At 40.0% G+C, this 14,011-nt stretch overlaps 1 protein-coding gene and 1 pseudogene across 2 annotated transcripts in view; both read right to left on the reverse strand.

The window, feature by feature from the left end:
- CCDC192 (coiled-coil domain containing 192) overlaps positions 1-14,011 on the reverse strand; it is a 253,306-nt gene that overhangs the window by 231,246 nt on the left and 8,049 nt on the right. The gene's annotated exons all lie outside the window — the stretch shown is intronic.
- Positions 8,381-10,010, reverse strand: LOC104661251 (annotated as a pseudogene). Its single transcript, XR_747822.2, has one exon. The product of XR_747822.2 is annotated as a tubulin beta-2A chain pseudogene (transcript).

Raw genomic sequence — 14,011 nt, forward strand, 5'->3', positions numbered from 1 at the left:
CTAATACCATAAAAACCCTAGAAGAAAATCTAGGTAGCACCATTCAGGACATAGGCATGGGCAAGGACTTCATGTCTAAAACACCAAAAGCAACAGCAGCAAAAGCCAAAATTGACAAATGGGATCTAATTAAACTAAAGAGCTTCTGCACAGCAAAAGAAACTACCATCAGAGTGAATAGGCAACCTACAGAATGGGAGAAAATTTTTGCGATCTACTCATCTGACAAAGGGCTAATATCCAGAATCTACAAAGAACTCAAACAAATTTACAAGAAAAAAACAAACAACCCCATCAAAAAGTGGGCAAAGGATATGAACAGACATTTCTCAAAAGAAGACATTCATACAGCCAACAGACACATGAAAAAATGCTCATCATCACTCGCCATCAGAGAAATGCAAATCAAAACCACAATGAGATACCATCTCACACCAGTTAGAATGGCAATCATTAAAAAGTCAGGAAACAACAGGTGCTGGAGAGGATGTGGAGAAATAGGAACACTTTTACACTGTTGGTGGGATTGTAAACTAGTTCAACCATTATGGAAAACAGTATGGCGATTCCTCAAGGATCTAGAACTAGATGTACCATATGACCCAGCCATCCCACTACTGGGTATATACCCAAAGGATTATAAATCATGCTGCTATAAAGACACATGCACACGTATGTTTATTGCGGCACTATTCACAATAGCAAAGACTTGGAATCAACCCAAATGTCCATCTGTGACAGACTGGATTAAGAAAATGTGGCACATATACACCATGGAAGACTATGCAGCCATAAAAAAGGATGAGTTTGCATCCTTTGTAGGGACATGGATGCAGCTGGAAACCATCATTCTTAGCAAACTATCACAAGAAGAGAAAACCAAACACCGCATGTTCTCACTCATAGGTGGGAACTGAACAATGAGATCACTTGGACTCGGGAAGGGGAACATGACACACCGGGGCCTATCATGGGGAGGAGGAGGGGAGAGGGATTGCATTGGGAGTTATACCTGATATAAATGACGAATTGATGGGTGCTGACGAGTTGATGGGTGCAGCACACCAACATGGCACAAGTATACATATGTAACAAACCTGCACGTTATGCACATGTACCCTAGAACTTAAAGTATAATTAAAAAAAAAAAAAAAAAACGGTGCTGGGAAAACTGGATATGCATATGAAGAAGAATGAGACTAGACCCCTACGTTTCACCATACACAAAACTCAAATAAAAATGGATGAAAGACTTAAATCTAAGACCTCAACTATGAAACCACTAAAGAAAACACTGAGGAAACTCTTCAGGACATTGTTCTGGGCAAATGTTTCTTGAGTAATACTCCGTAAGCACAGGGAACCAAGCACAAATGGACAAATGGGATCACATCAAGTTAAAAAGCTTCTATATAGCAAAGGAAATAATCAACAAAGTAAGGAAACAACCCACAAATGGGAGAAAATATTTGCAAACGACCCATCTGACAAGGGGTTCATAACCAGAATATATAAGGAACTCAAACGATAGAAAAAAAAAAAAAAAGCTAATACTCTACTTAAAAATGAACAAAAGATCTTAATAGATATTCCTCAAAAGAAGACATACAAATGGCAAATAGGCATATGAAGAAGTGCTTGACATCACTGACCATCAGAGAAATGCAAATCAAAAGTAAAGGAGATATCATCTCTCCCCAGTTAAAATGGCCTTTATCCAAAGATAGGCAATGACAAATGCTGGCAGGGATGTGGAGAAAAGGGAACCCTCATACACTGTTGGTGGAAATGTAAATTAGTACAGCTACTATAAAGAACAGTATGGAGGTGATATGGTTTGAATTTGTGTCCCCACCCAAATCTCATGTTGAATTGTAATTCCCAATGTTGGAGGAGGAGCCTAATGGGGGGTAATTGGACCATTGGAGCAGATTCCCCTTTGCTGTTCGCATGATAGTGAGTGAGTTCTCATGAGATCTGGTTGTTTAAAAGTGTGTGGCACCTCCCTGCTTTCTCTCTTCCTTCTGCTCCAGCCATGTGAGACATGCCTCCTTCTTTGCCTTGTACCATGATTGCAAGTTTCCTGAGGCCTCCACAGCCATGTTTCCCGTACAGCTTGTGGAACCTTGAGTCAATCAAACCTCTTTTATCTATAAATTACTTAGTCTCAGGTAGTTCTTTATAGAAATTCGAGAATGGGCTAATACAGAAAATTAATACTGGGATTGGGTCATTGCTATAAAGATACCTGAAAATGTAGAAGCAGCTTTGAGACTCACTAATGGGCATAGGTTAGAAGAGTTTGTAGGGCTCAGAAGAAGACAGAAAGATGAGGGAAAGTTTGGAACTCCTAGAGACTAGCTGAATGGTTGTGATCAAAATCCTGATAGTGATATAGACAATGAAGTCCAGGCCGAGCTGGTCTCAGATGGAGATAAGGAACTTATTGGGAACTGGAGTAAGGTAACTTTTGTTATGTGTTAGCAAAGAGGCTGGAGGCATTGTGCCTCTGCTCTGGGAATATGTAGAATGGTGAACATGAGAGAGATGATTTAGGGTATCTGGTAGAAGAAATTTCTAAGCATCAAAGCATTCAAGATATGCCCTGGCTGGTTCTAACAGCCTATGGTCATATGCATGAGCAAAGAAATGATCTGAGACTTAAACTAATATCTAAAAGGGAAGCAGAGTGTAAAAGTTTGGAAAATTTGCAGCCCAGCCATGTGGTAGAAAAGAAAAACCCGTTTTCTGGGGAAAAATTCATGCCAGCTACAGAAATTTGCATATGGAAAAAGGAGCCAAATGTTGATAGCCAAGATAATGGAGAAAACACCTCGAAGACATTTCAGAGAAATTCATGGCATCCCCTCTCATCATAGGCCTGGAGGCCAAGGAAGGAAGAATGGTTTCGTGGCCAGGCCCAAGGTCCTGCTGCTCTGTACAGCCTTGGGACATGGTGCCATGCATTAGAGCCAATCCAGGTGTAGTCATCTTAAGGTTTGTATCTTAAAGGTCCCAAGATACCTATTGTTTCAGAGAGTACAAGTTGTAAGCCTTGGAGGCTTCCATGTGGTGTTAAGCCTGTGGGTGCAGAATGTGAGAGTTGAGGCTTAGGAGCCTCTGCCTAGATTTCAGAGAATGTATGGAAAGGCCTGGATGTCCAGGCAGAAGTCTGCTTTAGGGCCAAAGCCCTCAAGGAGAACCTCTACTAGGGTAGTGTGGGGGAGAAATATGGGGTTGGAGCCTACATGCAGAGTCCCCACTGGGACACTGCCTAGTGGAGTTGTGAGAAGAGGGCCACCATCCTCCAGACCCTAGCATGGTAGGTCCACCAACAGCTTGCACCATGCACCTGGAAAAACTGCAGGCACACTCAATGCCAGCCCATGAAAGCAGCCATGGAGGCTGTCCCCTGCAGAACCACAAGGGCAGAGCTACCCAAGGCCTTGGGATTCTTCCCATTTCATCAGTGTTGCCAGGATGTGAAACAGGGAGTCAAAGGAAATCATTTCAGAGCTTTAAGATTTAATGACTGTGACTGCCCTGCTGAGTTTTGAACTTGCATGGGGTCTTTAGCCCCTTTGTTTGGACTGATTTTTCCCTTTTGGAATAGGAGTATTTATCCAATGCTGGTACCCCTATTGTATCTTGGAAGTAACTAACTGGTTTTGATTTTATATGCTCATAGGCAGAAGGGGCTTATCTTGTCTCAGAAGATACTTTGGACTGTAGACTTTTGAGTTACTGCTGAAATGATTTAAGACGGGAGACTGTTGAGAAGGGTTGATTGTAATTTGCAATGTGAGAAGGATATGAGATTTGGGAGGGTGAGGGTGAAATGCTAAGGTCTGAGTTTGTGTCCCAGCACAAATCTCATGTTGAATTTTGTGATCCCCAGTGTTGGAGGAAGAGCCTGGTGGGAGATGATTGGCTCAAGGGGGTGGACATCCCCCTTGCTGTTCTCATGATAGTGAGTTCTCATGAGATCTGCTTGTTTAAAAAGCATGTGTCACCTCCCCACTCTCTTCCTCCTGATCTGGCCATGCGAAACATGCCTCCTTCCTCTTCAACTTCCACCATGATTGTAAGTTTTCTGAGGCCTCCCAGCCATGCTTGCTGTACAGCCAGCAGAACCATGAGCCAATTGATCCTCTTTTCTTTATAAATTACCCTGTCTCAGGTAGTTCTTTAGAGCAATGTGAGAATGGACTAATACAGGAGGTTTCTCAAAAAAGCTAAAAATAGAGCTACCACATGATTCAGCAATCCCACTGCTTGGTATATATATAAAAGAACGAAACAAGCATATTGAAGAGATACCTGCACTCCCATGTTTATTGCAGCACTATTCACAATAGCCAGGATTTGGAAGCAGTCTGTGTCCATCAACAGATGAATAGAAAAAGAAAATGTGGTAGATATACACTTTGGTGTACTGGTCAGCCATATAAAAGAATGAGATCCTGTCATTTTCAACAATATGGATGAAACTGGAGGACATTATGTTAAGTGAAATAAACCTGTCACATAAGGACAAACTTTGCATGTTCTCACTCACTTTTGGGAGCTAAAAATTAAAACAATTGAATCCATGGAGATAAAAAGCAGAAGGATGGACAACAGAAGCTGGAAGGGGTCTGTGTGGGGAAGTGAGGATGGTTAATGGGTACAAAAATGTAGTTGGAGAAAATGAATAAGATCTAGTATTTGATAGCACAACAGGGTGAGTACAGTCAACAACAACTTATTGTACATTTTAAAATAATTTTAAAAGTATAATTGGATTGTTTGTAACACAAAGAAACTATAAAAGCTTGAGTTGATGGGTATCCATTTATCCTGTTGTGATTATTATATATTTATGCCTGTATCAAAACATTTCATCTCATGTGCCCCATAGATATATACACCGACTGTGTACCCATAACAATTAAAAATTGTAAAATATTTTTAACAAGACGATCCTCAAAACATGCTTCCCCTTGCCCAGTCTTCCCTGATCTAAACATTCAGTTTCCAGAGGATGAGCAAGTTGCATATAAAATTTGATTTTATTCAAAATGTTAGTACAGAGTAACCCTTAAACTCTACGGATATATATTTCTCTCCCCTTTTCACATTACCAAATTCCCTTCCTTCTATACATACAAACTCCTCAACACCCTCATAGAGAATAAAATGTGCCAGCACTACACAGCACAAATTAGTATGCTTGCCTCAAATTATGCCAGTTGTTAGGAACTTTTTGCCATTTGAAGGAGCCAAATGGAGAAAAAAATGCCATGGGTATCTGATGAAACAAATTTGGAGACACTCAAATGCTTCCATTTATAGAGGTTCTTTGCACCACTGGTGCCTCTTGGGGAAATTCTGAAAAACATTCTGTCTGTAAACAATCTGTTTCAGTGCCACATGTTTTCTAAATTTCTTTGCCTGTTGACATTTTACAAAATTAAAAGAACACATTTGCATGAAGACAGGACCTTTTGTTTCTTATACATCTACACTATCATATAAATTAAAAATGAAATAGGTCATCTTGCCCAGTTGTTTGTGAAGGATCATTTTCTAAAGGACACTTCCCAGATATTTGGCCAACCTCATTTTAAATCACTAAGATCTTTTTTATGGCCTCTGCTCTCAAGTTAAATAGCACTTATTATTAAAGTGAGAACTTCTGGAGATAATGCTTCCTTCTTAGGTTTAATTCTGTCTTTTGTTTCTTTTTTTTTTTTTTTTTAAGTCTAACTTGATATTGCTATGATTTTCTGGTCTCAAGATAGTTCTAAAACTTTTCCCAGGCACATAATATGATTTTACTTCCACAAGCCTGAAGTTGTTGGGGACCATGTGACTTCTTTGGCTGATGAAGGAGTGCAGAAATTATATGTGTAACTTCTGGATAGAGCTCTCACAATGACAATTTTCCCCCTCCTTCCCATTGCTGCCCAGATTGCAGAAATGCATTCCCAGATGAAGTGTCCATCCAGAGAGTTCTCTAGAGACCTTCTGCTTCCCAACTTTAATGGGTTTTATGAAGGAGAAATAAACTATTAAGGTAAATAAAATATTAAGACTTTAGTCAATTGCAGCAGATAGCATTCAAAAAATTAATGATAATCAAATTAAATTAATTGAAATTTTGATCTTTCTTGATAACAGGCAAAAAAAAAAAATCCCAATTACAAGGATACTATTGCTACTACCTTTCTGTGCACTGCTTGAGCTGAAATCTTCAGAAGCATTTTTCTGTAGAGAATTTAGGCTACACTATTTAAATTGGGTGAATATAGTTACATAGGGGCAGGGAACAGAATGGGAACAGGAGAAATAATGTGGATAAATAAGATCTGGGAAAATAACATTACTTACCTTTAGCAGAAGAATCTAGAAATAAAGATTCAATTTACATACTATTTGTGTCCTTTTGTGGCAAAAAGTAAATTCTTAAAATTGAATATATGAACATTGCAATGATTTGTTAAATAAAATATTTTGCTTCCCTAAAGTTTGCAACCAGATATTCATTTAATTTATTTTATGTATTAAGAAAAATTTCTCTAAAGGGCTGTCAGTTACAATGACAGTTTCTAGTCATATTTTTTTGTCTTGCCTTCAGTGATAACACTATCAATTTCTATTCACACAACCTCATTCATTAGGTTATGATTTATTCTGATCTTTGTGATTGTATGAGGTTAGGGTTCCAGGAAACAGAGTCTGAGAGATTTGGCTGCAGAAGGCTTATTGCAGATAGCCCCTATGAAAGAAGGAGAGAAGGAAAAATACAGTAGAGGCTTCAGCCAATTCCAAGGGGAGATATGGAGCTAGGCTAGCCCTTCAAAACTGTTCCCAATCAAAGCAAGGAGGTCACATCTTATGGCCCTGCATCGGAAGTCATTGAATGAAGGTTAATCCTATGAAGAAGGAGGTGGGGCAGGTAATTCTGGTAAATTGCAGCTCCCTCAGCTGAGGGGAATTTCTAGAGACTTAGCTGTGAGTCATCAGCAGCCAAAAATTAATTCAAAATGGATTATAGCCCTAAATATAAAAAGAGAAACTTCCTGGGCACATACAACCTATCAAGAATAAAGTATGAAGAAATAGTAAACCTAGACTGACCAATAACAAATAACAAGATTGAATCAGTAATAAAAATCTCCCATCAAAGAAAATCTCAGGACCTGACAGCTTCACTGCTGAAATCTACCAAACATTTAAAGAAGAACTAATATGAATTCTTCTTAAACTATTCCAAACAATTGAAGTGAAGAAAATTCTTCCTAACTCAGTCTATGAAGTGAGCATTACCCTGATACAAAACCAGGCAAGGACACAACAAACAAGAAAACTACAGGCCAGTATTCCTGATGAACATAAAGGCAAAAATGCTCAACAAAATGCTAGCAAATCCAATCCAACAGCACATCAAAAAGACTATTCATCATGATTAAGTGGAATTCATACCAGGGATACAAGGAGAGTTCAACATTCACAAATCAATAAACATTATTCATAACATCAACAGAACGAAGGCCAAAAACGTATGATCATTTCAACAGATGCAAAAAAAAAAGCACTTGATGAAATGCAACATCCCTTCATGATAAAAACTCTCAACAAATTTGGTATAGAAGGAATGTGCCTCAGCACAATAAAGACCATATATGATAAGTCATATTTAATATCATACTGAATGGAGAAAAGTTGAAAACATTTTCACTAAAATCACAAGACAAGGATGCCCACTTTTACCAATTTTATTCAACATAGTACTGGAAGCTCTAGCCACAGCAATTAGGCAGTAGAAAGAAATACAGGGCCTTCAAACTGTAAAGGAGGAAATCACATTATTACTGTTTACAGATGACATGGTCTTTTGTATAGGAAACTTCAAAGACTTCATACAAAAACAGATCTTGACAATAAAAACTGCCAAATACTGATGAAAGAAATGGGGACACAAATAAATCGAAAGATTTCTCATGTTCATGCACATATATTAATATTGTTAAAATGTCTTCACTATCCAAAGAAATTTACAGATTAAATGTAATCCCTATCAAAATACCAATGGTATTCTTCAGAGAAATAGATAAAACAATCCTGAAATTTGTATGGAACCACAAAAGACCCCAAATAGCCAAAGCAATCTTCATCAAATAGAACCAAGCTAGAGGCACACTAACTTACTTCCAAATATACTGCAAAGCAATGATAAACAAACAGCATGCTACTGGCATAAAATACAGAAATCCACACATTTACAGCCAACTGAGCTTCAACAAAGTTGCCAGTAATACACACTGAGGAAAGGACTGTCTCTTCAATAAATGGTGCTGGAAAAACTGGACATCCACGTGCAGAAAAATGAAACTAGTCTCTTTTTTTTTTTTTTTTCTACACATGCTTTTTTATTAGTATAGATACCTTCACAGACAATACTGTAATTTTTAGAGGAGTTCCACATCATTACATCAACAGTGTGAATTTTTCTAACAGAGGCAAAACTGAGCACCATAGTTTACAAGTAGAAAGACCATGCTTGAGGACAATAGAAGTTCATTAAGGATGCACGATTGATTTCAGAAGTTCTTAAGCCTCATCCTCACCCTCCTCCTCCTCGAACTCCCCCTGTTCGTCGGCCGTGGCGTCCTGGTACTGCTGGTACTCAGACACCAGGTCGTTCATGTTGCTCTCGGCCTCGGTGAACTCCATCTCGTCCATGCCCTCGCCCGTGTACCAGTGCAGGAAGGCCTTGCGCCGGAACATGGCCGTGAACTGCTCCGAGATGCGCTTGAACAGCTCCTGGATGGCCGTGCTGTTGCCGATGAAGGTGGCCGACATCTTCAGGCCGCGGGGCGGGATGTCGCACACGGCCGTCTTCACGTTGTTGGGGATCCACTCCACGAAGTAGCTGCTGTTCTTGTTCTGCACGTTGAGCATCTGCTCGTCCACCTCCTTCATGGACATGCGGCCCCGGAAGATGGCAGCCACCGTCAGGTAGCGGCCGTGGCGCGGGTCGCAGGCGGTCATCATGTTCTTGGAGTCGAACATCTGCTGGGTGAGCTCGGGCACCGTGAGCGCCCGGTACTGCTGGCTGCCCCGGCTGGTGAGGGGCGCGAAGCCGGGCATGAAGAAGTGCAGGCGCGGGAAGGGCACCATGTTCACGGCCAGCTTGCGCAGGTCTGCGTTCAGCTGGCCCGGGAAGCGCAGGCAGGTGGTGACCCCGCTCATGGTGGCCGACACCAGGTGGTTGAGGTCCCCGTAGGTGGGGGTGGTCAGCTTCAGGGTGCGGAAGCAGATGTCGTACAGGGCCTCGTTATCAATGGAGTAGGTTTCATCTGTGTTTTCCACCAGCTGGTGGACAGAGAGGGTGGCGTTGTAGGGCTCCACCACCGTGTCTGACACCTTGGGTGAGGGCATGACGCTGAAGGTGTTCATGATGCGGTCTGGGTACTCTTCCCGGATCTTGCTGATGAGCAGGGTGCCCATCCCGGACCCGGTGCCGCCCCCCAGAGAGTGGGTCAGCTGGAAGCCCTGGAGACAGTCACAGCTCTCTGACTCCTTCCTCACCACGTCCAGGACCGAGTCAACCAGCTCGGCTCCCTCTGTGTAGTGGCCCTTGGCCCAGTTATTCCCCGCTCCGCTCTGGCCAAACACGAAGTTGTCTGGCCTGAAGATCTGGCCGAAGGGTCCAGACCTGACGGAGTCCATGGTGCCAGGCTCCAGATCCACCAGGATGGCCCGAGGTACATATTTATTACCAGCAGCCTCATTGTAGTACACGTTGATTCTCTCCAGCTGCAAGTCACTGTCTCCATGGTAACTGCCAGTGGGGTCGATCCCATGCTTATCACTGATGACCTCCCAAAACTTGGCGCCGATCTGGTTGCCGCACTGGCCCGCCTGGATGTGCACGATCTCGCGCATGGTGCCGGCTGCTGAGCGGGTGGCGCTGGCCCTCGGAGCGGTGCGCGGCGTGGACCGGCGGGCTTAGCTGCGCAGAGACCTCGAAACTAGTCTTTTATCTCTTCCAACTTACAGAAATCAACTAAAAATGGATTAAAGACTTAAATGTAAACCTGTAACTATGAAACCACTAGAATAAAATATCGGGAAAATGCTTTGTGAGATTGGTATGTGAGCATTTTTTGAATAAGACCTCAAAAACACGTGTAACAAAAGCAAAATTAGACAAATGGGATTACATCAATTTGAAAAGCTTCTGTATTGCAAAGGAAGCAATCAACATAGTGAAGAAACAACCTACAGAATGGGAGAAAATATTCACAAAGTATGCATCCGACAAGGGGTTCATAACCAGAATATATAAGGATCCTGAACAACTCAATAGCAAAAAAAAAAAAAAAAAAAAAAAGCCTAATAATCTGATTAAAAATGAGCAAAAGACCTAAACAGACATTTCTCAAAAGACAAATTGCTAACACATATATTTTTTAAATGCTCAACTTCACTAATTGGGAAAATGAAAATCAAAACCACAATGAGATATAATCTCGCTCTAGTTAGAATGGATATTATCGAAAAGACAAAAAATAATGAATGCCAGTGAGAGCGTGGAGAACGGGAGATTCTTATATATTGTTGGTGGGAATGTAAATTAGTACAACCACTGTGGAAAAGAGTAGGGAGGTGCCTCAAAAATTAAAAATAGAACTACTGGCCAGGCACAGTGGCTCACGCTTGTAATCCCAGCACTTTGGGAAGCCAAGGCAGATGGATCACTTGAGGTCAGGAATTGAAACCCTATCTCTACTTTAAAAAAGTACAAAAATTATCAAGGTGTGGTGGCATATGCCTGTAGTCCCAGGTACTCAGGAGGTTAAGGCAAGAGAATCACTTGAATCTGGGAGGCAGAGGTTGCAGTGAGCCAAGACTACACCACTGCACTCTAGCCTGGGTGACAGAGTGAGATTCTGTCTATAAATAAATAAATAAATAAATAAATCTACCATATGATCCAATAGCCCCACTACTGGGTATATATGCAAAGGAAATGAAATTAGTATGTCAAAGAGATGTCTACACACTCATGTTTATTGCAACACTATTCACAATAGCAAAGATATGAACTCCAACTAAGTGTCCATCAATGGATGAATGACTAAAGTAAATGTGATTATTTACACAATAGAATACTATTCAGCCACAGAAACGACTGAAATTGTGTCACTTGCAGTAACACAGGTGGACCTGGAGGACATCATAAGTGAAATAAGCCAGAAAGACAAATACGGCATAATCTTACTTATATGTGGAATCTAAAAAAATCGATTTCATAGAATAGAGAGTAAAATAGGCGTTACCAGAGGCTGAGGAAGGTCGTGGAGATGGTGGTATAGAGGGATAAATAAAAAGTTATAGCTAGATAGGAGGAATAAGTTCTAGTGTTTCACTGCAAAGCAGAATAACTGCAGTTAACAATAATACATTTATATATTTCAAAATAGCTAGAAAAGAGGTTTTTTGATGTTCTTAGCAAAGAAATGATAAATGTCTGAGGTAATAGATATGCTAATTATCCTAATTTGATCACTACACATGACATACGCATATTAAAACATCATACTCTACCCCATAAATATGTACAATTATTATGTGTCAATTAGTTTTTAAAAGATGAAAACAACAGGAAAAAATTTCTAAAAGTATAACATTCCTAGAACAAAAATTAGAAAAAATATTTTGTAACCTCGGGCAAAGATTTTTTTAGATCAGATGTCAAAAGCATGGTCCATGAAAATACAAATTGATAAATTAGATATCATCAAAATTAAAAACTTCTGTTCATCTACAGGCATTACTAAGAGAATTACAAAACCAAGTACAGACAGGAGAAAATACTTGCACAATCTATATGAGATGGAGTTTTGCTCTTGTTGCCCAGGCTGGAGTCCAATGGTGCGATCTCGGCTCACCGCAACCTCTGTCTCCCGGGTTCAAGTGATTCTCCTGCCTCAGCCTCCTGAGTACCTGGGATTACAGTCATGCACTACTATGCCCAGCTAATTTTGTATTTTTAGTAGAGACTGCGTTTCTCCATGTTGGTCAGGCTGGTCTCGAACTCCCGACCTCAGGTGATCCGCCCACTTCGGCATCCCAAAGTGCTGGGATTACAGGCGTGAGCCACTGCACCTGGACACAGAATGACTAAAATTTTAAAGGCTGACCTTCGTAGGCTTGCAAAGAATGTAGATGAGCTAAAATTTTCATGCATTGCTGGTGGGGATGTTAAATGATACAATGACTTTGGAAAACAGTTTAGCAGGTTTTTAAAAGTTAAAAGTACACCTACCATATGAATCTACCATTCCACTCTTGTGTATTTTCCCAAGAGAAAAGAAAGCATATGTCTATACAAAGACTCATGCATGAATATTCATAGAAGTCTTATTTTTCAGAGCCTAAACCTGGAAATAATCTAAATGTCAGTCAACAGACAAAGGATTGTCTTAGTCTGTTGTGTGCTGCCATAAAAGAACATCTGAGGCTGGGTAATTTGAAAAGAAAAGAGGCTTATTTGGCTCATGAATCCGTAGGCTGTAAAAGAAGCATGGTGTCAGCATCTGCTTGGTTTCTGGAGGATCTCAGACTGCTTCCACTAATGGTGGAAGGAACAGGAATGTGCAGATATCACAGGGTGACAGAGGAAGCAAGGAGACAACGCAGGCAGGTGCCAGATTCCTTTTAACAATCAGCTTATTGAGAACTCACCCCCAAGGGAGGAGGATGTTAATCTATGCATGAGGGATCCACCCCCATGACCCAAACTCCTCCCATTAGAACTCCCTCTAACACTGGAGATCAAAGTTCAACATGAGATTTGATGGGGACAAACAAGCCATATCCAATCTGTAGCAAGGATAAACAAATTGGTACCTCCAATACAATGGGAAATTATTCTGCAATAATAATGAGTTATTGAGTTATCTACAACACAGATACATTTCAAAATTATTTTTCTAAATGAAAGGAACCAGTAAAAAAGGGTACATTCTGTATGTCTCCATTTATAAAAATCTCCAGGAAATGCTTGAGGGGTGTGGGTAGGTGGGGAGAGGCAGGTGGCGGAATTCCTAAGGCGCATGAGTAACTTTTGAGGGTGGTAGATAGGCTCATTATCCTGATTGTGGTGGTAGTTTCACATGGTATCAAAACTCATCAGCTTGTATACTTTAAATGTGTCAATTATGTCTTAGTAAAGCTGAAAGAGAGAGAAAGAAAGGAGAGGCAAAACAAAAAGTTTTAAGATGTAATTTCTTACCTATTAGAATGGTAAAAAAATTAACCTTTTTCCCAGAACAGCAACAAAGCTTTATTTAAATATAGATACATATACAATTCTATATTGTTCTCATCTTAACAATAAAGAGTGATATCTCCTTTAAATCACTTATTTAAAACACAAATGATATATTGATAACCTTGATTCATTAACAATTTGAAAGTTTGTTCATCAAAGGAAAGAATCTTTTGAAAGTCATCTTAGAATGTTAAAATTTATAGATACCAGAAATATGGTCAACTATATGTTTCCAGCAAAACTAATAGCATATTACACTAAGTATTAAAAGAAGAACAGAATTGATATAATTTGACACAACTAAGACACTGCTTGCTTTTCCCAACTTATCAAATATAACATCTTTTAGCTACTTTAGGGTAACTTTGTAAAACTGACTTTTTATATAGTGGGCTATGATTTGATCTTACCAATTAAAAAACCAGAAAGTGCTTTCATTATCTTTGGCACTTAAAATTGTGATTCTTTAATAAAGTCATCACTAAATTACTACTTGAAAGTTAAAGGGCTTATGGGATTTTATAATAAGCCTAGTTTTGCACACTGAGTAAAATACTTCATATATATTCTAGAGCTAATGAAGTCACACCCATAGTCTTACTTTTAGATGTGCCACCCCACATAACCAATGACATTATATGTTTTACATTGTTCATTTCTATGCATCTAGATTCTCAGAAATAG

This window comes from Rhinopithecus roxellana, chromosome 3, assembly GCF_007565055.1.
Source record: "Rhinopithecus roxellana isolate Shanxi Qingling chromosome 3, ASM756505v1, whole genome shotgun sequence".
Lineage (NCBI taxonomy): Eukaryota > Metazoa > Chordata > Mammalia > Primates > Cercopithecidae > Rhinopithecus > Rhinopithecus roxellana.